The sequence below is a fragment of the Coregonus lavaretus genome (genome assembly GCF_964263955.1).
Source record: "Coregonus lavaretus genome assembly, chromosome: 30".
Lineage (NCBI taxonomy): Eukaryota > Metazoa > Chordata > Actinopteri > Salmoniformes > Salmonidae > Coregonus > Coregonus lavaretus.
The window spans coordinates 33133967-33156955 of record NC_140017.1 but is presented as its reverse complement, the minus strand read 5'-3'; the positions used below and the strand labels follow the sequence as shown (position 1 = coordinate 33156955).

The 22989-nt window shown below is 45.9% G+C and overlaps 1 protein-coding gene across 1 annotated transcript in view; it reads right to left on the bottom strand.

Annotated features, from left to right (window-relative positions):
- Positions 1-22989, bottom strand: part of LOC311106144 (phosphatidylinositol 4,5-bisphosphate 3-kinase catalytic subunit beta isoform-like) — a 68099-nt gene that overhangs the window by 32770 nt on the left and 12340 nt on the right. Inside the window, exon 2 of the mRNA XM_084148471.1 lies at positions 12533-12612. The gene's annotated coding sequence lies outside the window, so the exon portion shown is untranslated. The remainder of the gene's footprint in view (positions 1-12532; positions 12613-22989) is intronic.

Genomic DNA, 22989 nt, shown 5'->3' with positions numbered 1-22989 from the left:
GACAATTTTGCTGTTTAAACTAGTTCTGTTTAGCGAATAAGATTACACTATTTTGCATGACAAGCCCACCCACCTCATGGGGAAAACCTTTTAGTGGCCCCCCTCTTGTCTGCGGACAGAAAAATAATCTGTTTTAAAGTACATTTCCTGCAGTTCTACACATTTTGCCATGGGGTGGAGAGACATTCTTTTGCAGTTTTAAAGCTATATTTCCTGATATTCCGCTTATACCTGGAACCAGCAGAGAGAGAGAGAGAGTGTGAGTGAGTGAGTGAGTGAGTGAGTGAATGAGTGAGTGAGTGAGTGAATGAGTGTGTGTGGTGTGTGTGTTTCTGTAAGAAATTAAACACTGGGGACTGAATCCAATACGTGTGATACGTGTCCCGAAAATACCTAAATGCAAATCTCACATTGACATCAATGCAGGATTTGCGCATAAGGTCGAGTTAACCATATATAGCTGATGAGAAGATTTCTCCTGGGATAGTGAGTTAATGAGTGTGTACGGGTGTGATTTCATCATGACAGTGTAAAGGGTATCTGTGATAGAAGAACTAGGACATTCTACTCCATATTAATGACATGTATTCCACTGTCACACTTAATGAAATAATTCCATCATGGTCAGTGTGGAAATGAAGAAAGGACCGTTCACGGTAACACCGTTCTTCTATTGAAAAGGTCTCTCCAACGACGTCATGACAAATACTTTATGATTAGGATTATTAACAAGTATGTCCTTACGTTCTTTGTAAACTGTGGCGGAGTGTCACACGTACTCTAGTCTACAATGGGGTAGTGTGTGTGTGTGTGTGTGTGTGTGTGTGTGTGTGTGTGTGTGTGTGTGTGTGTGTGTGAGAGAGAGGAGGGGGGAGGTATGAGGTCATGGTCAGTGATTAAGGACCCTGTGACTCTTCTAAACATCCTACAGTGAGTTAACTACAGTCCACCCCCCGCTCCACTATAAATACAGTACCGGTGTAAATGAGGAAACATTCTCCCTCACACACACACACACAATCTATACTAGGGCAGCCTGAGTCAGCGTTTCTGCTAGCTCGCTAGCTGAGTGGGTGTTGTTCAGGGGGGGAAGGGGGGCTTCGGAACTGTACTGACCACATCCAGTCACACTGATCCACATCAGCCCACATTGTGCCAGATCATGCCCCTTCCCTCTCTGAACATGTTAACTCCCCTTGATAGTGTGTGTGTGTGAGAGAGTGGGGGGAAATAGAGTGTGTTTGTGGTCAGTAGGGCGCTGTGTGGGGGGGAATAGTGTGTGTGTGTGTGTGTGTGTGTGTGTGTGTGTGTGTGTGTGTGTGTGTGTGTGTGTGAGAGAGGTCAGTAGGGCGATGAGTTGTGGAAGTGTCGTGGTACACAGTGGTAGCACTTCTAGGTGACCAGAACACATTCTGATATAGCACTAGTGTGTGTGTAAACCTGTGGTTCTGACTCAGTGTGAGGCCCGACCTAACAGGTGTGTTAGGAGTGTGTGTGAGGGTTGTGAAGGGTGTGTGTGTGAATGTCAAACCCTCACTGCTGCGCAAACATGACAGAAATGTAGAAATCACTAGAAGATCCTACTTCTGGATTTAGAATGTGGCTGTGTGCTTGAGACAGGATATGTTAACAACAGGATATGATAGAAAAAAACTGAAGAGGATAAATACCCTTTACTGCAGTTCACATGTAGGCCTACTGTAGCAAAATCATAGCTGTGGTCTGGTCTGTACAGTCCAAAACCAATCAACTGGATCAACTGGACACAGTAGGCCTACTATAGTGGACAGGGTATTGAGGATGTATACTGTATCAAATAAAATAAAATAAAATTTTATTGGTCACATGCGCCGAATACAACAGGTGCAGACATTACAGTGAAATGCTTACTTACAGCCCTTAACCAACAGTGCATTTATTTTAAACAAAAAAAGTAAGAATAAAACAACAACAAAAAAAGTGTTGAGAAAAAAACAGCAGAAGTAAAATAAAGTAACAATAGGGAGGCTATATATACAGGGGGGTACCGGTGCAGAGTCAATGTGCGGGGGCACCGGCTAGTTGAGGTAGTTGAGGTAATATGTACATGTGGGTAGAGTTAAAGTGACTATGCATAAATACTTACTTAACAGAGTAGCAGCAGCGTAAAAAGGATGGGGTGGGGGGGCAGTGCAAATAGTCCGGGTAGCCATGATTAGCTGTTCAGGAGTCTTATGGCTTGGGGGTAGAAGCTGTTGAGAAGTCTTTTGGACCTAGACTTGGCACTCCGGTACCGCTTGCCGTGCGGTAGCAGAGAGAACAGTCTATGACTAGGGTGGCTGGAGTCTTTGACAATTTTGAGGGCCTTCCTCTGACACCGCCTGGTATAGAGGTCCTGGATGGCAGGGAGCTTTGCCCCAGTGATGTACTGGGCCGTACGCACTACCCTCTGTAGTGCCTTGCGGTCAGAGGCCAAGCAGTTGCCATACCAGGCGGTGATGCAACCAGTCAGGATGCTCTCGATGGTGCAGCTGTAGAATTTTTTGAGGATCTGAGGACCCATGCCAAATCTTTTTAGTCTCCTGAGGGGGAATAGGCTTTGTCGTGCCCTCTTCACGACTGTCTTGGTGTGTTTGGACCATGATAGTTCGTTGGTGATGTGGACACCAAGGAACTTGAAGCTCTCAACCTGTTCCACTACAGCCCCGTCGATGAGAATGGGGGCGTGCTCAGTCCTCTTTTTTTTCCTGTAGTCCACAATCATCTCCTTTGTCTTGGTCACGTTGAGGGAGAGGTTGTTGTCCTGGCACCACACGGCCAGATCTCTGACCTCCTCCCTATAGGCTGACTCATCGTTGTCGGTGATCAGGCCTACCACTGTTGTGTCGTCGGCAAACTTAATGATGGTGTTGGAGTCGTGCCTGGCCATGCAGTCATGGGTGAACAGAGAGTACAGGAGGGGACTGAGCACGCACCCCTGAGGGGCCCCCGTGTTGAGGATCAGTGTGGCAGATGTGTTGTTACCTACCCTTACCACCTGGGGGCGGCCCATCAGGAAGTCCAGGATCCAGTTGCAGAGGGAGGTGTTTAGTCCCAGGATCCTTAGCTTAGTGATGAGCTTAGAGGGCACTATGGTGTTGAATGCTGAGCTGTAGTCAATGAATAGCATTCTCACGTAGGTGTTCCTCTTGTCCAGGTGGGAAAGGGCAGTGTGGAGTGCGATAGAGATTGCATCATCTGTGGATCTGTTGGGGCGGTATGCAAATTGGAGTGGGTCTAGGGTTTCTGGGATTATGCTGTTGATGTGAGCCATGACCAGTCTTTCAAAGCACTTCATGGCTACAGACGTCAGTGCTACGGGTCGGTAGTCATTTAGGCAGGTTATCTTAGAGTTCTTGGGCACGGGGACTATGGTGGTCTGCTTGAAACATGTTGGTATTACAGACTCAGTCAGGGACATGTTGAAAATGTCAGTGAAGACACTTGCCAGTTGGTCAGCACATGCTCGGAGTACACGTCCTGGTAATCCGTCTGGCCCTGCGGCCTTGTGAATGTTGACCTGCTTAAAAGTCTTACTCACATCGGCTACGGAGAGCGTGATCACATAGTCGTCCGGAACAGCTGGTGCTCTCATGCATGCTTCAGTGTTGCTTGCCTCGAAGCGAGCATAGAAGTGGTTTAGCTCGTCTGGTAGGCTTGTGTCACTGGGCAGCTCGCGGCTGTGCTTCCCTTTGTAGTCTGTAATAGTTTTCAAGCCCTGCCACATCCGACGAGCGTCAGAGCCAGTGTAGTATGATTCAATCTTAGACCTGTATTGACTCTTTGCCTGTTTGATGGTTCGTCGGAGGTCATAGCGGGATTTCTTATAAGCGTCCGGGTTAGAGTCCCGTTCCTTGAAAGCGGCAGCTCTACCCTTTAGCTCAGTGCGGATGTTTCCTGTAATCCATGGCTTCTGGTTGGGGTATGTACGTACGGTCACTGTGGGGACGACATCATCGATGCACTTATTGATGAAGCCAGTGACTGATGTGGTGTACTCCTCAATGCTGTCTGAAGAATCCCGGAACATGTTCCAGTCTGTGCTAGCAAAACAGTCCTGTAGCTTAGCATCTGCGTCATCTGACCACTTTTTTATTAACCGAATCACTGGTGCTTCCTGCTTCAGTTTTTGCTTATAAGCAGGAATCAGGAGGATAGAGTTATGGTCAGATTTGCCAAATGGAGGGCGAGGGAGAGCTTTGTATGCGTCTCTGTGTGTGGAGTAAAGGTGGTCTAGAGTTTTTTTCCCTCTGGTTGCACATTTAACATGCTGGTAGAAATTAGGTAGAACGGATTTAAGTTTCCCTGCATTAAAGTCCCCGGCTACTAGGAGCGCTGTATATGGTGGAGATAACATATTGTATGTGTAAGGCTTTGATTGTATTTACTCAACACACACACTGTGGTTGTCCATCTGTTCCTGTCTCTGTGGTAAACATCAGAGTCATCTCTTGTATTTGGCCATTTGGGGGGGGGGGGGGGGGGGGGAGAAAGTGGCCCAGGATATGGGATTTAGCGCTCTCTCTACAACCCCCCTCTACCTCCTCTCTGCTCTGTCCCTCTCCCCCCTCTCTCAACCCTGTATCAGTGGGTACTGATGTGGCCAAGAGTTATGGCCAGGCAGACAACATCACAAATCATTGTGAAATAAAACCCAAGTATTGTGACATCATAAAATCATCCATAGTGACGTCCTCTGTAGCTCATCTGGTAGAGCACGGCGCTTGTAACGCCAAGGTAGTGGGTTCGATCCCCGGGACCACCCATACACAAAAAAATTAAATAATGTATGCACGCATGACTGTAAGTCGCTTTGGATAAAAGCGTCTGCTAAATGGCATATTATTATTATTATTATTATAAAGGCTTATTGCGACATCACAAAGCATCCATGTCGACTCCATAACGCATCCAATGTGACATCATAAAGGCCAGCTCTAAACTCTCCCCCCTTCCACTTATCGCCCTGTGGGTGGAGTGAGGGAGAGAGGGAGGGAAATAGGAGGGAGGGAGGAGTAAATGTTAACTGATTCCTTTCATGCTCAGCCCAGACCACTCTAAATGCACCGCTGCTTAATCCTCCAGATATTCTAGTGGCTAATGGCAGCAGGGTGGCTGTGTGTGTGTGTAACTAGTACTACTGAGATTAGGGATGGAGATGCAGGTTCTGATTGTATGCATGTACGTTTCGAAGGTAAGGGCATAGAAGGAAGAGGATAAACTGCTGGAAGGCACAGCACAGCCCAAAGTCAGATACCACTGTGTTAATCAGGGTTAGGCTCAACACATTACTAAGCACTGTACACACCTGGATACTGAACATCACTACCATTCATCTCCCACTCTTTGAAACTGTTCTGACTCAGCTGAGCATGTGTGTGATGACATTTGTGTGATGCAGTGTCACTAGAGCAGGGAGTTTGGTGGTGTTGTCTTCCAGTGTGTCATATCCGCTCTGAGACAAGTCTGGCACCCCTCCCCTCCCCTCCCCCCTCCTTCTGGGCATGTGAACACACACAAAACACACACCTACTCATAAACAAGGAGCCATCCACCGACGGCTAGGACACACAGATACAGTAGTGAACACTATGCCCAGACACACTCTATGCCCAGACACACTCTATGCCCAGACACATGTGCTCTCTCACACACACGGTTCTTGAATCAGGTTGTCTTTGGAATCCACTCAGTGTGCAGGGTGGCTGCACTTGACTTGAACCTGAGGCCTCTGGGAGAACATTTGGGTGGAGGCAGAGAACTCACTCCTGTCAAACATAATGGAGGGAGGGAGAGGGAGAGGGAGAGGGAGAGGGAGAGGGAGAGGGAGAGGGAGAGGGAGAGGGAGCAAGAGAGAGAGAGAGAGAGAGAGAGAGCAAGAGAGCGAGAGCAAGAGATAGAGAGAGAGTAACAATGAAGAGAGGGGGAGAGAATGAGGAGAGGAAACAGAGACAAAGAAGATAGAGATGGTGAGACATGATGTTAATATTTATATATATATACACATTTATCTCTGTGTGGATGCAGCAGGCTGCAGTGTTGGATGGGTTCAACTGGAGGCCCCACACCCCTCCAATGCCCATGTCATCCAATGTTAACATGGCTACTGGCAAACATACTGTCGAGTATAATACAGAAACACAGAAAGAGTGTGTATTAAACCATGGCAGGACGACACACACAGGAAGTCACCTTGGATTATCAACACATGCACTACAAAAAAGGCCAATGGTGTTGTAACAAAGCTACACCTACATTACAATCATAGGAGCTTTAATGAGAAAAGCTAATGTTATGCTAATTAACACATTCTTACTACAATTTCACTGTGTAAACACAATGAAATATTCATACTGTTGTACATACCACAGCCTGCCACCTTAAAGAAACGTCTTTGTTGGAGGATAAGTGGCTAATTGTCCTTTTATCCACTGCACTTTCTGTTTTTGTTTATGCATACATATGCATGACTAAGTTTTTTGTTTTGTATCTCAAAACCCAATTTGAGTGGTCCACAATGTGGTTGACATTTCTTTACATTTGTATTATTGTAAATTTTTCCTTTCTCTACAAATTTTGTCATTGGGCTGAGAGAAAATGTGCAGTTTAAAAAATAATTTAATGTAATTCTACACATTTTGACATGGCTTCTGCCGTGTTCGTATTCTATCGGAGTGACTCAAACATTATAAAAAATCAATGGGAACCCCATGACTGTACATTTAGATCTAGGTGATTTTTAGTTCTCAAATCTCTTTTTCAATCATATTTTTGGGAATGGCGGCAACGATTTAGCAGCAGTGGTGCTAAATGGATATAGGGGAAAGACTGCACATACACTCACAACAAAGCTCACAATAACAAGCATCTCGTCTAACAAGGAGCTCTCCATTACAGAGAGTTTTAGACTTTTCACACCTTCCTCATGGAATGAGAGAGGGAGGGAGGTAGAGAGAGAGAGAGAAAGTGTGGGAGGGATTGGAGGACAGAGCGAGAGCGAGTGAGGGAGAGAAAGAAGAGGAAAGGGTAAAAGAGGAGTGCAGAGTAAGAGAAGAAACAGATACTTTTATTAAGCAATATTATTTCAGGATTCAAGTTGCAACATAGACAGGGAATCAGAGATAGAGGAAAGAGGAGAGAAAGTTGTTTATGGATGGAGGGAGAGAACAAGTGGAGGAGATAGAGGGTTAAATGGGGATAGATGGTCCTGGCAATGGAGGGAGAGAGAGAAAGGAGAGACAGAGAGAACAGAGAGAGGGGAAGAGAGAGATGGGAGTTACAATGTTTGCCTGTGGTGGGTGAGCTGGCTTGGGCCGGGTCTCTACAATAGTCCTCTGTCCCCGGTCAGTTCAATCGTCTGTGTGTGTGTGTCTGTGTGAGTGTGTGTGTGTGTGTGTCTGTGTGAGTGTGTGTGTGTGTGTGTGTGTGTGTGTGTGTGTGTGGGTGTGGGTGTGTGTGTGAGTGAGTGTGTGGGTGTGTGTGTGAGTGAGTGTGTGTGTCTTTCAGAGTGTCAGTGAAGGCAGTCCCGTGCCCCACCCCACACAAACACTGGCCTTGTGTCAACCCTGCCCCCACCCCTCACCCCCGTCACCTCAGTCAACTCGTCAGACCCGTTACATTCCCCGTGCAGGAAAAACAGTTAGGCCAGAAAAGCCCAACAGGCCATTACGACCCAGTAAAACACAAGGGCCACAGAGGTCACACGGCACTGGGGCCCACACTGGACTAGCGTCATTTGTGTCCTGTATGTGGTCTATTTTGGCATGGAGCTGTCGGACTCATCTTCTCCTGCTGCCACGCAAACACACTCACACCCAAGTATATCCATTTATATAGCAAACACAGGCTACACATACTGCATGCATTTTGTGGGCAGTGTGCACATAGCCTGTCTTCTCTTGAGAGCCAGGTCTGCCTACGGCGGCCTCTCAATAGCAAGGCTATGCTCACTGAGTCTGTACATAGTCCCTCTCTCTCCCTCCCTCCCCCTCGTTTTAGGCCACGCCCCATTCCCTGACTGTCAAATGAGCATCAAGCAGACGCTCACTGACAGTCAGTGGCTGCTATGGCCCTTCCTGTTTCGTTGTGATCGCGGTTAAGTTTTCACAGCATCGCGGGTTAAAACAGGTTCAGCTCTGTCCTCTATGACACAATCAGCTCATTTAACAAAAACAAAACATTGAGGAAGTACCCCTCTATGAGCAAATGTGGAAACTATGACGACCAAAGAGGAAATATGATGAGTGATATAGCCATGAGGAGGCTCAAGACAAGGGCTGCATGGTGATAGTTCAAAGTTCCTCAGCAGTCTACAGACATCCTCTCCTCTTATTCATATGCACTCATCTATAAAACAGGGTAGGTGAAAGAAATATGATGTCCAAAAGTTAGCCTATTTGTCCGTCCCATTTTAACAGGAGAAATAGAGGAGAAACAGACAGAGACTGATACCTCTTTCAATCGAAGAATAGTAGGCTGAGGCAGGAACAGGGAAGTTGAGCTATCCTCTTTCAAAGCAACACTGTGATGATGAAGAGGTATTCTAATGTCACTGTCGAAACACAATGCTAGGAGTGTCTTCAAACCGGTCGTTGGCTCCAGACTAGCTATAAAGAAGTCCCAAACTGTCTCCGCTCCTGATAATGCTCAGACAGACTGAACTAGCAGAGACAGAGAACACCAGGAACAAACTTATAAAAATAACACCAAGCTGTCTTGAATGTAACACAATGTATGCACACACACACACACACACACTCGCCCTCTCTCCCGGTGTGTGTCTCTCTCAAACAAAGGCATTCACACGCACACACAGGCTCCAGGTGACTGTTGCCAGGGACACTGTGCTCTAGTAAGCACTACTTTAGTGTCCTTCCGTTAGTCTGTCTGTCGGTCTCTCTCAGTCTCAGTCTGTCTGTCCTTCCTTGCAGGTTGTAACTCTCCTTCACTCTGAGCTCTTATACATTTGCATTAAAACCAATTTCTGCAATCTGCACTGTTGCTGTTTTACATGCATTGAATGGAGTACAATAACATACATCAGCAATAGGTTCCCATATTATCACTACACTGTATATATAGTAATAGATCTACCATAGTCCTTTATAAAATACTGGCTAGTCTCACATGCAGTACAATAACCTTATGGGTAGTGGCCACACTGTAGTGACGTAATAATAATGTCTCCCGAGTGGCGCAGTGGTCTAAGGCACTGCATCGCAGTGCTAGCTGTGCCACTAGAGATCCTGGTTCGAATCCAGGCTCTGTCGTAGCCGGCCGCAACCGGGAGACCAATGGGGCGGCGCACAATTGGCCCAGCGTCGTCCAGGGTAGGGGAGGGAAAGGCCGGCAGGGAGGTAGCTCAGTTGGTAGAGCATGGCGTTTGCAACGCCAGGGTTGTGGGTTCGATTCACATGGGGTATGAAAATAAAAAGAATAATGTATGCACTAACTGTAAGTCGCTCTGGATAAGAGCGTCTGCTAAATGACGTAAATGTAAATAATACCACATCAAGAATAGGCACCACAGAAGGGTTTCCTAGGATTGTATGTGGAACGGTTCATGGTAGCACGCCACATATCAACCAAAAGGCATCACAGAGAAAATAATAGAAATCAAAACACAGAAAAAAACAATTTCTGAGAGAAAACCAAGTTTGAGCTCCATTTCCGGGATTGGCCAGTGTCGTGCCATTCCACTTTAGCACTTGGACGGTCAAAAAAGGTTTGTTTCGGCGTCGTAACCATTCCTTGTGCTCCGGGGTGATGGCCGAGGTAGGAAGATGGGAAGAGCGACAGGATCAAAGAGACGGGCTGAACCAGAGATAATTGAATCATGGTCTTTTTCCACATTATTCTGAGTGGGAACAGATGAACAGAGCTCAGCTGAAGAGAGAGTGAGCAGGTTGGGAGAGAGAAAGAGAGCTTAGAGAGAGCGAGAGAGAGAAAGAGAGTGAGAGACAGAGAGAATGAATGATAAAGGGAGAGAAAAGAAGGTTGATGACATCTGCTCCTCATTCACTCAGCCTACGGAGTCCACTGGTTCCACTCACCCTTCGCCTTGACCTCTTTCTCCCCTCTCTCTCCAGATGAAATCGCTTTGACTAGTCTGGCCATCCGACAACCTGCCTGCTCGACCCCATCCCCTCCTCCCTTCTTCAGACCATCTCTGGAGACCTCCCATTCCTCATCCCTGACCACTGGCTGCGTCCCCTCTGACTTCAAAATGGCCACACTCGACCCCTCTGACGTAAAAAACTAGAGACCAGTATCCCTTCTTTCTTTTCAAAACACTTGTGTGCTGTCTCTGACCAACTCTCTTGCTATTTCTCTCAGAACAATCTTCTTGACCCTAACCAGTTAGGCTTCAGAGAATGCTCTCCTCTGTGTCACGGTGGCTCTCCACACTACCAAAGCGGACTCTCTCTCCTCTGTTCTCATCCTCCTAGATCTATCCGCTGCCTTCGACACTGTGAACCATCAGATCCTCCTCTCCACCCTCTCCAGGCTGGGCGTCCCAGGCTCCTGGATTGCATCCTACCTGGCAGGCCGCTCCTACCAGGTGATATGGACAGGATCTGAGTCTGCACCACATACTCTCACTACTGGTGTCCCCCAGGGCTCTGTTCTAGGCTCTCTCCTCTTCTCTCTATACACCGGCTCTGTCAAATCCTCACATGGTCTCTGCTATCATTGCTATGCGGATGACACTCAACTACTTTCCTCCTTCCTCCTTCTGACACCCAGGTGGCGACACGCATCTCTGTGTGCCTGGCAGATATCTCAGCTTGGACGTCGGCCCACCACTTCAAGCTCCAAGACCTCTCCATCATGGTTGACAACTCCACGGTGTCCCCCTCCCAGAGTGCAAAGAACCTTGGCGTGACCCTGGACAACACCCTGTCGTTCTTTGCAAACATCAAAGCAGTGACCCGCTCCTGTAAATTCATGCTCTACAATCTGTAGAGTACGACCTTTCCTCACACAGGAAGAGGTGTAGGTCCTAATCCATCCACTTGTCATCTCCCGTCTGGAGTCTGGACTACTGCAACTCGCTGTTGGCTGGGCTCCCCGCTAGTGCCATCAAACCCCTGCAACTTATCCAGAACACTGCAGCCCGTCTGGTGTTCAACCTTCCCATGTTCTCCCATGTCAACCTGCTCCTCTGCACACTCCACTGGCTTCCAGTCGAAGCTTGCATCCACTACAAGACCATGGTGCTTACCTACGGAGCAGCAAGAGGAACTGCTCCTCCCTACCTTCAGGTTAGCGCAAACCCTACACCCCAACCGGAGTACTCCGTTCTGCCACCTCTTGTCTTTTGGCCCTCTCACCCCTACGGGAGGGCAGCTCCAACTCATCCCAGTCAAAGCCCTTCTGGCACCCCAATGGTGGAACTTCAAGCTAGAACATCCATCTTCCCAAAACATCTGAAACCCCACCTCTTCAAAGAGTATCATACAGAATCCCGCAATTACTTGCCTTTTTTTACTTGCCTTTTGAGAACTAACACTTAACACTTGCCTTCCCCCCCTACTAGCACTGAATTTGCTGATAGCTACTTTGAGGAAAAATGTCCTTACTATGTCTGAGATATGTGGTTGTCCCACCTAGCCATGTTAAGATGAATGAACTAACAAAGTCGCTCTGGATAAGAGTATCTGCTAAATGAAAAAAATAAACACAAAAAATTAAAACTTAAACACAAACAACGAGAATAATGGACAAGAGAATAGAAAAACTGACTTTACTGCCCACATGTTTGGCATTACATTACATATTTCTCTCTCAGACACAAAGCTCTTAGAGACATACCATTGCTTATTGAGTTCATTGGATTCAATAAATCTTGCTAGGAGCAAAGCAGAGGCACAGTCTGTCAGTCAGGCAATGCCACCATTTACTATAGAACACTACTTTGGTATGTATACACGCATCTCTATGTACACTGTACACACATAAGCACGCCACATACACCATGATGAGTCAGCCATAGCTCCATAGTCACAGACTCAGTCATAACCCCATGTTACTACAGAAGATCATATTTGTAGATCGTAGAACTCTGGAGGAGAGCCACTATAGTTTTCCATCCTGGTCTGAGGATTTAGAAAAACATGTAAACACAGGCCAGAACTAGGGATGGAGAACAGCAGAGCAGGGACTTACTTACTGGAGCAGTGAACTAGGCCAATATTTCAGGCTTTGTGGTTAGACAGCAAAGCGAAACCCCATGGTGGCTAGGCTATGTAGTGTTCACCCAGCAGCTTTTCCCAAACTATGCTGGCAGATTTCCAACATTCTCCGCCTGTCAGGACACTACCCTCCCAGATTCCAGCGCACTCAGCGCAATGCATTCCAGAACACGCACGCAAGCACACACATGCACAAACTCTCGCAGGTTTCCTTTACAATAATTTTGCATTTTGTATTTCCTTTACCATAATGTAGGTGAGAAAATCACCTAACTTCCCTTGGTGCTTTCCCTAAAGACACAAACACATGCAGGTCTTACCTACTGTCTCCTGGAGGCTCTTATTCCCTGTGGTGCTCCTCCATGCTGGGGGTGTCTGGGGAGGTGGAGGGACACTGCATCTGGGGGGGGACAACAACATCAGTGTGTGTGTGTGTGTGTGTGTGTGTGTGTGGTAGCTAGTGGGAGAAAGATATATATTTTTTTATAAGCCCTGTTTCACAGAATCTGATAGGACATGACTACTTTGCATGTGTGGTTTTTCCCTGGAGTGTGTGTGGGAGGATGCTTGAAAATAATGATCTTTGACTATTATTTTTTTTTTTTATCTATGGGAGGCGTTGTCACGACTTCGGCCGAGGCTGCCTCCCATCCTTGTTCGGGCAGGCTTCGGCGTTCGTCGTCACCGGAGTACTAACCACTGCCGCCCCAATCATCATCACAATTGTCTTGTCTCGTTATCACACACACCTGGTTCTAATCCCCTCATTAGTCTGTGTATAAGTGTTCCCTCTGCCCCCTTGTCCTTGTGGGTGATTGTTTATTGTGAAGGTTAGTGAAGCTCGGTGGAGCTTGTGTATTTTGTTAGAAGGGAGTATTTTCCCATGTGCCTTGTATTTTCCAGTGCACCTGTTTTGTGCCCTGGAGTGTGTTTGACGCAGTTCTGCGTAAACCTGTATTTTGCGGATTAAAGCCTGTTATTCTGTGATTTACCCTCCTGCTCCTGACTCCTTCAACACCACCTCATCACAGGTGTCAAATAAAGTTGTATTTGTCACATGCTTCGTAAACAACAGGTGTAGACTTACAGTGAAATGCTTACTTACGGGTCCTTTTCCAACAAAACAGAGTGAAAAATTAATTACAAAAGTATAATAATTACTACGAGAAATAGTGACACAAGTAAATAATGCACAGTGAATAACGAGTAAAAATAACATGGCTATATACAGGGAGCACCAGTACCGTCGATGTGTCGAGGAACAAGGTAATTGAGGTAGCTATGTACATATACATTATATACACAAAAGTATGTGAACACCCCTTCAAAATTAGTGGATTTGGCTATTTCAGCCACACCCGTTGCTGACAGATGTATAAAATTGAGCACACAGCCATGCAATGTCCATAGACAACCATTGGCAGTAGAATGGCCTTACTGAAGAGCTCAGTGACTTTCAACATGGCACCGTCATAGGATGGCACCTTTCCAACAAGTCAGTTCGTCAAATTTCTGCCCTGCTAGAGCTGCCCCGGTCAACTGTAAGTGCTGTTATTGTGAAGTGGAAACGTTTAGGAGCAACAATGGCTCAGCCGCAAAGTGGTAGGCCACAAAAGCTCACAGAACGGGACCGCCGAGTGCTGACGTGTGTAGTGCGTAAAAATTGTCTGTCCTCGGTTGCAACACTCACTACAGAGTTCCTGGAAGAATTTGATTAGCTATTTAGCAGTCTTGTTTAGCAGTCTTATGACTTGGGGGTAGAAGCTGTTCAAGGTCCTGTTAGTTCCAGACTTGGTGCACTGGTACCGCTTGCCGTGCGGTAGCAGAGAACAGTCTATGGCTTGGGTGGCTGGAGTCTTTGATAAAAATGACACCGCCTGGGATGCTCGGCCCCAGTGATGTACTGGGCTGTACTCATCACCCTCTGTAGCGCCTTGAAGTCGGGTGCATTGCAGTTTCCGTACCAAGCAAGGCCTCATGCCAAATCTTTTCAGCCTCTTGAAGGGGAAGAGGCGCTGTCGTGCCCTCTTCACAACTGTGGGTGTGTGTGGACCAAGGGTTGAAACCGGTTTAGGGAATAGAACTGAAAAATAATGAAATTATTTGAGGAACAGAACCCGAACCTGAAACGAAAGTGCTCTATACTGTTCCGGAACAGAACCGTTATTTTAAAAGCATGGGAACTTGTTAATAACGTTCCAGAAATGTTTATCCAGGTCAACAAAAATTGCAACAAAGCGCCTGTGCAAAGCCCTCACTCTGTCACTCAGAAACGTATTCCAGCATCTGCCTGCCAGCTGGAAATCTTTGCCAGTGTGCGTGTGTGTGTAGGCTACCTGCCCCTCCCCTCTGAAGCAGACATTACAAGTGTGGTTCAGAAATTAGGGAGAGATGTTTAATTAGAGAATGGATTCACTTTTTTAATGCTACTTAAGGATACTATAGTTACAGTGACTTGCGAAAGTATTCACCCCCCTTGGCATTTTTCCTATTTTGTTGCCTTACAACCTGGAATTAAATTTGATTTTTTTGGGGGGGGTTGTATCATTTGATTTACAAAACATGCCTACCACTTTGAAGATGCAACATTTTTTTTGTGTGTGAAACAAACAAGAAATTAGACAAAAAAAACAGAAAACTTGAGCGTGCATAAGTATTCACCCCCCCAAAGTCAATACTTTGTAGAGCCACCTTTTGCAGCAATTACAGCTGCAATTCTCTTGGGGTATGTCTCTATACGCTTGGCACATCTAGACACTGGCAAAACTGCTCCAGCTCCTTCAAGTTGGATGGGTTCCGCTGGTGTACAGCAATCTTTAAGTCATACTACAGATTCTCAATTGGATTGAGGTCTGGGCCATTCCAAGACATTTAAATGTTTCCCCTTAAATATGATATGCCATTTAGCAGATTCTTTTATCCAAAGCGACTTACAGTCATGTGTGCATACATTTTTACGTATGGGTGGTCCCGGGGATCGAACCCACTACCCTGGCGTTACAAGCGCCATGCTCTACCACTTGAGCTACAGGAGGACCACTCAAGTGTTGCTTTAGCAGTATGCTTAGGGTCTTTGTCCTGCTGGAAGGTGAACCTCCGTCCCAGTCTCAAATCTCTGGAAGACTGAAACAGGTTTCCCTCAAGAATTTCCCTGTATTTAGTGCCATCCATCATTCCTTCAATTCTGACCAGTTTCCCAGTCCCTGCCGATGAAAAACATCCCCACAGCATGATGCTGCCACCACCAGCGATGGTGTTCTCGGGGTGATGAGAAGTGTTGGGTTTGTGCCAGACATAGCGTTTTTCTTGATGGCCAAAAAGCTCAATTGTCGTCTCATCTGACCAGAGTACCTTCTTCCATATGTTTGGGGAGTCTCCCACATGGCTTTTGGCGAACACCAAAATTGTTTGCTTATTTTTTTCTTTAAGCAATGGCTTTTTTTCTGGCCACCCTTCCGTAAAGCCCAGCTCTGTGGAGTGTACGGCTTAGAGTGGTCCTATGGACAGATACGCCAATCTCCGCTTTGGAGCTTTGCAGCTCCTTCAGGGTTATCTTTGGTCTCTTTGTTGCCTCTCTGATTAAGGCCTTCCTTGCCTGGTCCGTGAGTTTTGGTGGGTGGCCCTCTCTTGGCAGGTTTGTTGTGGTGCCATATTCTTTCAATTTTTTAATAATGGATTGAATGGTGCTCCGTGGGATTTTCAAAGTTTCTGATATTTTTTGTAACCCAACCCTGATCTGATCTGTACTTCTCCACAACTTTGTCCCTGACCTGTTTGGAGAGCTCATTGGTCTTCATGGTGCTGCTTGCTTGGTGGTGCCCCTTGCTTAGTGGTGTTGCAGACTCTGGGGCCTTTTAGAACAGGTGTATATATACACTGAGATCATGTGACAGATAATGTGACACTTAAATAAAGTCCACCTGTGTGCAATCTAACTAATTATGGACTTCTGAAGGTAATTGGTTGCATCAGATCTTATTTAGGGGCTTCATAGCAAAGGGGGTGAATACATATGCACGCACCACTTTTTCTTTCTTTATTTTTTAGAATTTTTTGAAAACAAGTTATGTTTTTAATTTCACTTCACCAATTTGGACTATTTTGTGTATGTCCATTACATGAAATCCAAATAAAAATCCATTTAAATTACAGGTTGTAATGCAACAAAATATGAAAAATGCCAAGGGGGATGAATACTTTTGCAAGGCACTGTATGTTTCACATTGGATTTATTAACTACAAAAAGGTAAGACTTGTTTTTAATCTAGTGCTGCTCTGCACACACAAGCTTGCTAGCCACCTAGTGCTTCAAAGCAAGCTTGCTCAATTCTCTCTCCTCACCCGCAAAATGTCAGTTGCATCTCGCGCCCTACACTGTGACAGGCAGCACAGTGTGTGTTGGTCTTTCATTATGATTAAACCATGCTGTTACGGCAAAATACAACTTTCCTATACAAATTAAATCGCTTAACCATCGATTTCAGAGATTTAAAAGTGAACGATATAAAAACAGGTACTTTTTTTTCCATTAGAACCAGTTCAGAACTTTATTTTGCTGGTTGGAACATAATTTTTTTTTAAATAATGCTTCCGTTCAGAATGAAACGGTTGAAAAATAATTTTGATTCCAACCCCTGGTGAGGCCCATGTTAATTCGTTAGTGATGTGGACACAGAGAAACTTTAAGCTCTCGACCCGCTCCACTACAGCCCCATCGATCCGTTTCCTGTAGTCCACGATCAGCTCCTTTGTCTTACTGACGTTGAGGGAGAGGTTGTTGTCCTGGCACCACACTGCCAGGTATCTGACCTCCTGCCTCTAGGCTGCCTCATCATCGTCGGTGATCAGGCCTACCACCGTCGTGTTGTCAGCAAACTTGACGATGGTGTTGGAGTTGTGCGCGGCCACGCAGTCATGTGTGAACAGGGAGTACAGGAAAGCACACACCCCTGAGAATCCTCACTGCCTACCCTCACTTCCTGTCAGGAAGTCCAGGATCCAGTCGCAGAGGGAGGTGTTCAGGCCCAGGATCCTGAGCTTGGAGGGGATTATGGTGTTGAATGCTGAGCTGTAGTCAATGAACAGTGTTCTTACATAGGCATTCCTTTTGTCCAGGTGGATGCAGGCAGTGTGGGGTGCAATAGATATTGTGTCATCTGTGGACCTGTTGTGGCAGTACACGAATTTGAGTGGGTCCAGGGTGTTTGGGATGATGGTGTTGTACATGTGACATTAAAACTTGAAACTGATGTGAGCCATGATCAATCAATCAATCAATTTTATTTTATATAGCCCTTCTTACATCAGCTAATATCTCGAAGTGCTGTACAGAAACCCAGCCTAAAACCCCAAACAGCTAGTAATGCAGGTGTAGAAGCACGGTGGCTAGGAAAAACTCCCTAGAAAGGCGAAAACCTAGGAAGAAACCTAGAGAGGAACCAGGCTATGAGGGGTGGCCAGTCCTCTTCTGGCTGTGCCGGGTGGAGATTATAACAGAACCATGCCAAGATGTTCAAAAATGTTCATAAGTGACAAGCATGGTCAAATAATAATCAGGAATAAATCTCAGTTGGCTTTTCATAGCCGATCATTAAGAGTTGAAAACAGCAGGTCTGGGACAGGTAGGGGTTCCATAACCGCAGGCAGAACAGTTGAAACTGGAATAGCAGCAAGGCCAGGCGGACTGGGGACAGCAAGGAGTCACCACGGCCGGTAGTCCCGACGTATGGTCCTAGGGCTCAGGTCTCTCAGTTGGCTTTTCATAGCCGATCATTAAGAGTTGAAAACAGCAGGTCTGGGACAGGTAGGGGTTTCGTAGCCGCAGGCAGAACAGTTGAAACTGGAATAGCAGCAAGGCCAGGCGGACTGGGGACAGCAAGGTGTCATCATGCCCGGTAGTCCTGACGTATGGTCCTAGGGCTCAGGTTCTCAGAGAGAAAGAGAGAACGAGAGAATTAGAGAGAGCATACTTAAATTCACACAGGACACTGGATAAGACAGGAGAAGTACTCCAGGTATAACCAACTAACCCCAGCCCCCCGACACATAAACTACTGCAGCATAAATACTGGAGGCTGAGACAGGAGCGGTCCGGAGACACTGTGGCCCCATCCGAAGAAACCCCCGGACAGGGCCAAACAGGAAGGATATAACCCCACCAACTCCGCCAAAGCACAGCCCCCGCACCACTAGAGGGATATCCCCAACCACCAACTTACAATCCTGAGACAAGGCCGAGTATAGCCCACAGAGGTCTCCACCACAGCACAAACCAAGGGGGGGCGCCAACCCAGACAGGAAGATCACGTCAGTAACTCAACCCACTCAAGTGACGCACCCCTCCCAGGGACGGCATGAAAGAGCACCAGCAAGCCAGTGACTCAGACCCTGCAACAGGGTTAGAGGCAGAGAACCCCAGTGGAGAGGGGAACCGGCCTGGCAGAGACAGCAAGGGCTGTTCGTTGCTCCAGCCTTTCCGTTCACCTTCACACTCCTGGGCCAGACTACACTCAATCATATGACCTACTGAAGAGATAAGTCTTCAGTAAAGACTTAAAGGTTGAGACCGAGTCTGCGTCTCTCACATGGGTTTCACATTCGCAAGGCCGCATGGCCAGACGGAATACCAGGATGCGTGCTTTAAAAGGCCATGACCAGCCTTTTAAAGCATTTCATGGCTATAGATGTGAGTGCTACGGGGTGACAGTCATTTAGGCAGGTTATCTTGGCGTTCTTGGCCACGGGACTATGGTGGTCTGCTAGAAACAAGTTGGTATTACAGACTGGATTAGGGATAGGTTGAAAATGTCAGTGAAGACACTATCCATCTGGTCAGCGCATGCTCCAAGTACGCATCCTGGTATTCCGTCTGGCCATGCGGCCTTGCGAATGTTGACCTGCTTTAAAAGGTCTTACACACATCGGATACAGAGAGCAAGATCACACAGTCGGTGAGTGTTTGAGCGAGAAGGAATGAGAGGACAGAGAGATGATGTGGTCCTTCTTCTCTGTGAGTGTGAAACTGTATATGAACGGCCCTTCAAACCTCAAAGGGGCCCCTCTGTCCTTTCCATTCAAGAGAAGACAAGCACTACAACTCAGATATTTCTGCGGCTCACCCTCCCCCTCCCTCTCTCCAGTGAAGGTCGAGATGAATATCATATTTTAAATCACAGCTGAGGAGGCAGATTTCTTATTAGGGGTACTATAGCTCTAAGCACCATTGATATAGTGGTAGAGGCCTATTTATTCGCACCAAAGAAAATAAGTGAAAGACAAAAGAGTACAGATAAAAAAACTGGTAAAAACAGTGTGCAGGTGAGGTTGGAAGCCCAAAAGGGCTTACATGAAAACCACACCACAAACATACAGTACCAGTCAAACATTTGGACACACCTACTCATTCCAGTGTTTTTCTTTAAAAAAAAATTACATTGTAGAATAATAGTGAAGACATCAAAACTATGAAATAACACATATGGAATCACATAGTAACCAAAAAAAGTGTTAAACAAATCAAAATAGATTTTACATTTGAGATTCTTCAAAGTAGCCACCCTTTGCCTTGATGACAGCTTTGCACACTCTTGGCATTCTCTCAACCAGCTTCATGAGGTAGTCACCTGGAATGCATTTCAATTAACCGGTTTGCCTTGTTAAAAGTCAATTTGTGGAATTTCTTTCCTTCTTAATGCGTTTTAGCCAATCAGTTGTATTGTGACAAGGTAGGGGTCGTATACAGAAGATAGCTCTATTTGGTAAAAGACCAAGTCCATATTATGACAATAACAGCTCAAATAAGCAAAGAGAAAAGACAGTCCATCATTACATTAAGACATGAAGGTCAGTCAATACGGAACATTTCAAGAACTTTGAAAGTTTCTTCAAGTGCAGTCGCAAAAACCATCAAGCGCTATGATGAAACTGGCTCTCATGAGGACCGCCACAGGAAAGGAAGACCCAGAGTTACCTCTGCTGCAGAGGATAAGTTCATTAGAGTTACCAGCCTCAGAAATTGCAGCCCAAATAAATGCTTCAGAGTTCAAGTCACAGACACATCTCAACATCAACTGTTCAGATGAGACTGCGTGAATCAGGCCTTCATGGTCAAATTGCTGCAAAGAAACCACTACTAAAGGACACCAATAAGAAGAAGAGACTTGCTTGGGCCAAGAAACATGAGCAATGGACATTAGACCGGTGGAAATCTGTCCTTTGGTCTGACGAGTCCAAATTTGAGATTTTGGGTTCCAACCGCTGTGTCTTGGTGAGATGCAGAGTAGGTGAACGGATGATCTCTGCATGTGTGGTTTCCACCGTGAAGCATGGAGGAGGAAGTGTGATGGTGTGGGGGTGCTTTGCTGGTGACACTGTCAGTGATTCACTTAGAATTCAAGGCACACTTAACTAGCATGGCTACCACAGCATTCTGCACCGATACGCCATCCCATCTGGTTTGCACTTTATGGGACTGTCATTTGTTTTTCAACAGGACAATGACCCAACATACCTCCAGGCTGTTTAAGGGCTATTTGACCAAGAAGGAGAGTGATGGAGTGCTGCATCAGATGACCTGGCCACCACAATCACCTGACCTCAACCCAATTGAGATGGTTTGGGATGAGTTGGCCCGCAGAGTGAAGGAATAGCAGCCAACAAGTGCTCAGCATATGTGGGAACTCCTTCAAGACTGTTGGAAAAGCATTCCAGATGAAGCTGGTTGAGAGAATGCCAAGAGTGTGCAAAGCTGTCATCAAGGCAAAGGGTGGCTACTTTGAAGAATCTAAAATATAACATACATTTTGATTTGTTTAACACATTTTTGGTTACTACATGATTCCATATGTGTTATTTCATAGTTTTGATGTCTTCAATGTCATTCTACAATGTAGAAAATAGTAAAAAGAAAAGAAAAACCTTTGAATGAGTAGGTGTGTCCAAACCTGACTGGTACTGTAAGTACAAATAAAAAAGTGTATTCAATCAGTTAAACAAAGCATAGTAATTATAATTGTACATAATATACTCAGTATGTACAGTGAAGGAAAAAAGTATTTGATCCCCTGCTGATTTTGTACGTTTGCCCACTGACAAAGAAATGATCAGTCTATAATTTTAATGGTAGGTTTATTTGAACAGTGAGAGACAGAATAACAAAACAAAAATCCAGAAAAACGCATGTCAAAAATGTTATAAATTGATTTGCATTTTAATGAGGGAAATAAGTATTTGACCCCCTCTCAATCAGAAAGGTTTCTGGCTCCCAGGTGTCTTTTATACAGGTAACGAGCTGAGATTAGGAGCACATTAGGAGTGCTCCTAATCTCAGTTTGTTAACTGTATAAAAGACACCTGTCCACAGAAGCAATCAATCAAATCAGATTCCAAACTCTCCACCATGGCCAAGACCAAAGAGCTCTCCAGGGATGTCAGGGACAAGATTGTAGACCTACACAAGGCTGGAATGGGCTACAAGACCATCGCCAAGCAGCTTGGTGCGAAGGTGACAACAGTTGGTGCGATTATTCGCAAATGGAAGAAACACAAAATAACTGTCAATCTCCCTCGGCCTGGGGCTCCATGCAAGATCTCACCTTGTGGAGTTACAATGATCATGAGAACAGTGAGGAATCAGCCCAGAACTACACGGGAGGATCTTGTCAATGATCTCAAGGCAGCGGAGACCATAGTCACCAAGAAAACAAATTGGTAACACACTACGCCGTGAAGGACTGAAATCCTGCAGCGCCCGCAAGGTCCCCCTGCTCAAGAAAGCACATAAACAGGGCCGTCTGAAGTTTGCCAATGAACATCTGAATTATTCAGAGGAGAACTGGGTGAAAGTGTTGTTGTCAGATGAGACCAAAATCGAGCTCTTTGGCATCAACTCAACTCGCCGTGTTTGGAGGAGGAGGAATGCTGCCTATGACCCCAAGAACACCATCCCCACCGTCAAACATGGAGGTGGAAACATTATGCTTTGGGGGTGTTTTTCTGCTAAGGGGACAGGACAACTTCACCGCATGAAAGGGATGATGGACGGCGCCATGTACCGTCAAATCTTGGGTGAGAACCTCCTTCCCTCAGCCAGGGCATTGAAAATGGGTCATGGATGGATATTCCATCATGACAATGACCCAAAACACACGGCCAAGGCAACAAAGGAGTGGCTCAAGAAGAAGCACATTAAGGTCCTGGAGTGGCCTAGCCAGTCTCCAGACCTTAATCCCATAGAAAATCTGTGGAGGGAGCTGAAGGTTAGAGTTGCCAAACGTCAGGCTCGAAACCTTAATGACTTGGAGAAGATCTGCAAAGAGGAGTGGGACAAAATCCCTCCTGAGATGTGTGCAAACCTGGTGGCCAACTACAAGAAATGTCTGACCTCTGTGATTGCCAACAAGGGTTTTGCCACCAAGTACTAAGTCACGTTTTGCAGAGGAGTCAAATACTTATTTCCCTCATTAAAATGCAAATCAATTTATAACATTTTTGACATGCGTTTTTCTGGATTTTTGTTGTTGTTATTCTGTCTCTCACTGTTCAAATAAACCTACCATTAAAATTATAGACTGATCATGTCTTTGTCAGTGGGCAAACGTACAAAATCTAATACTTTTTTCCCTCACAATATTACCCTGCTGTTTACATAGAGTACTGTATTACACCACCTCCTTCATTCAAAGGGCTATATCCACTCAATGATGGCAGAGGAAATGTAAACTCTGTGGTATGGTAGATAAACATATTGCAGACATATACACACACAAACACACACACA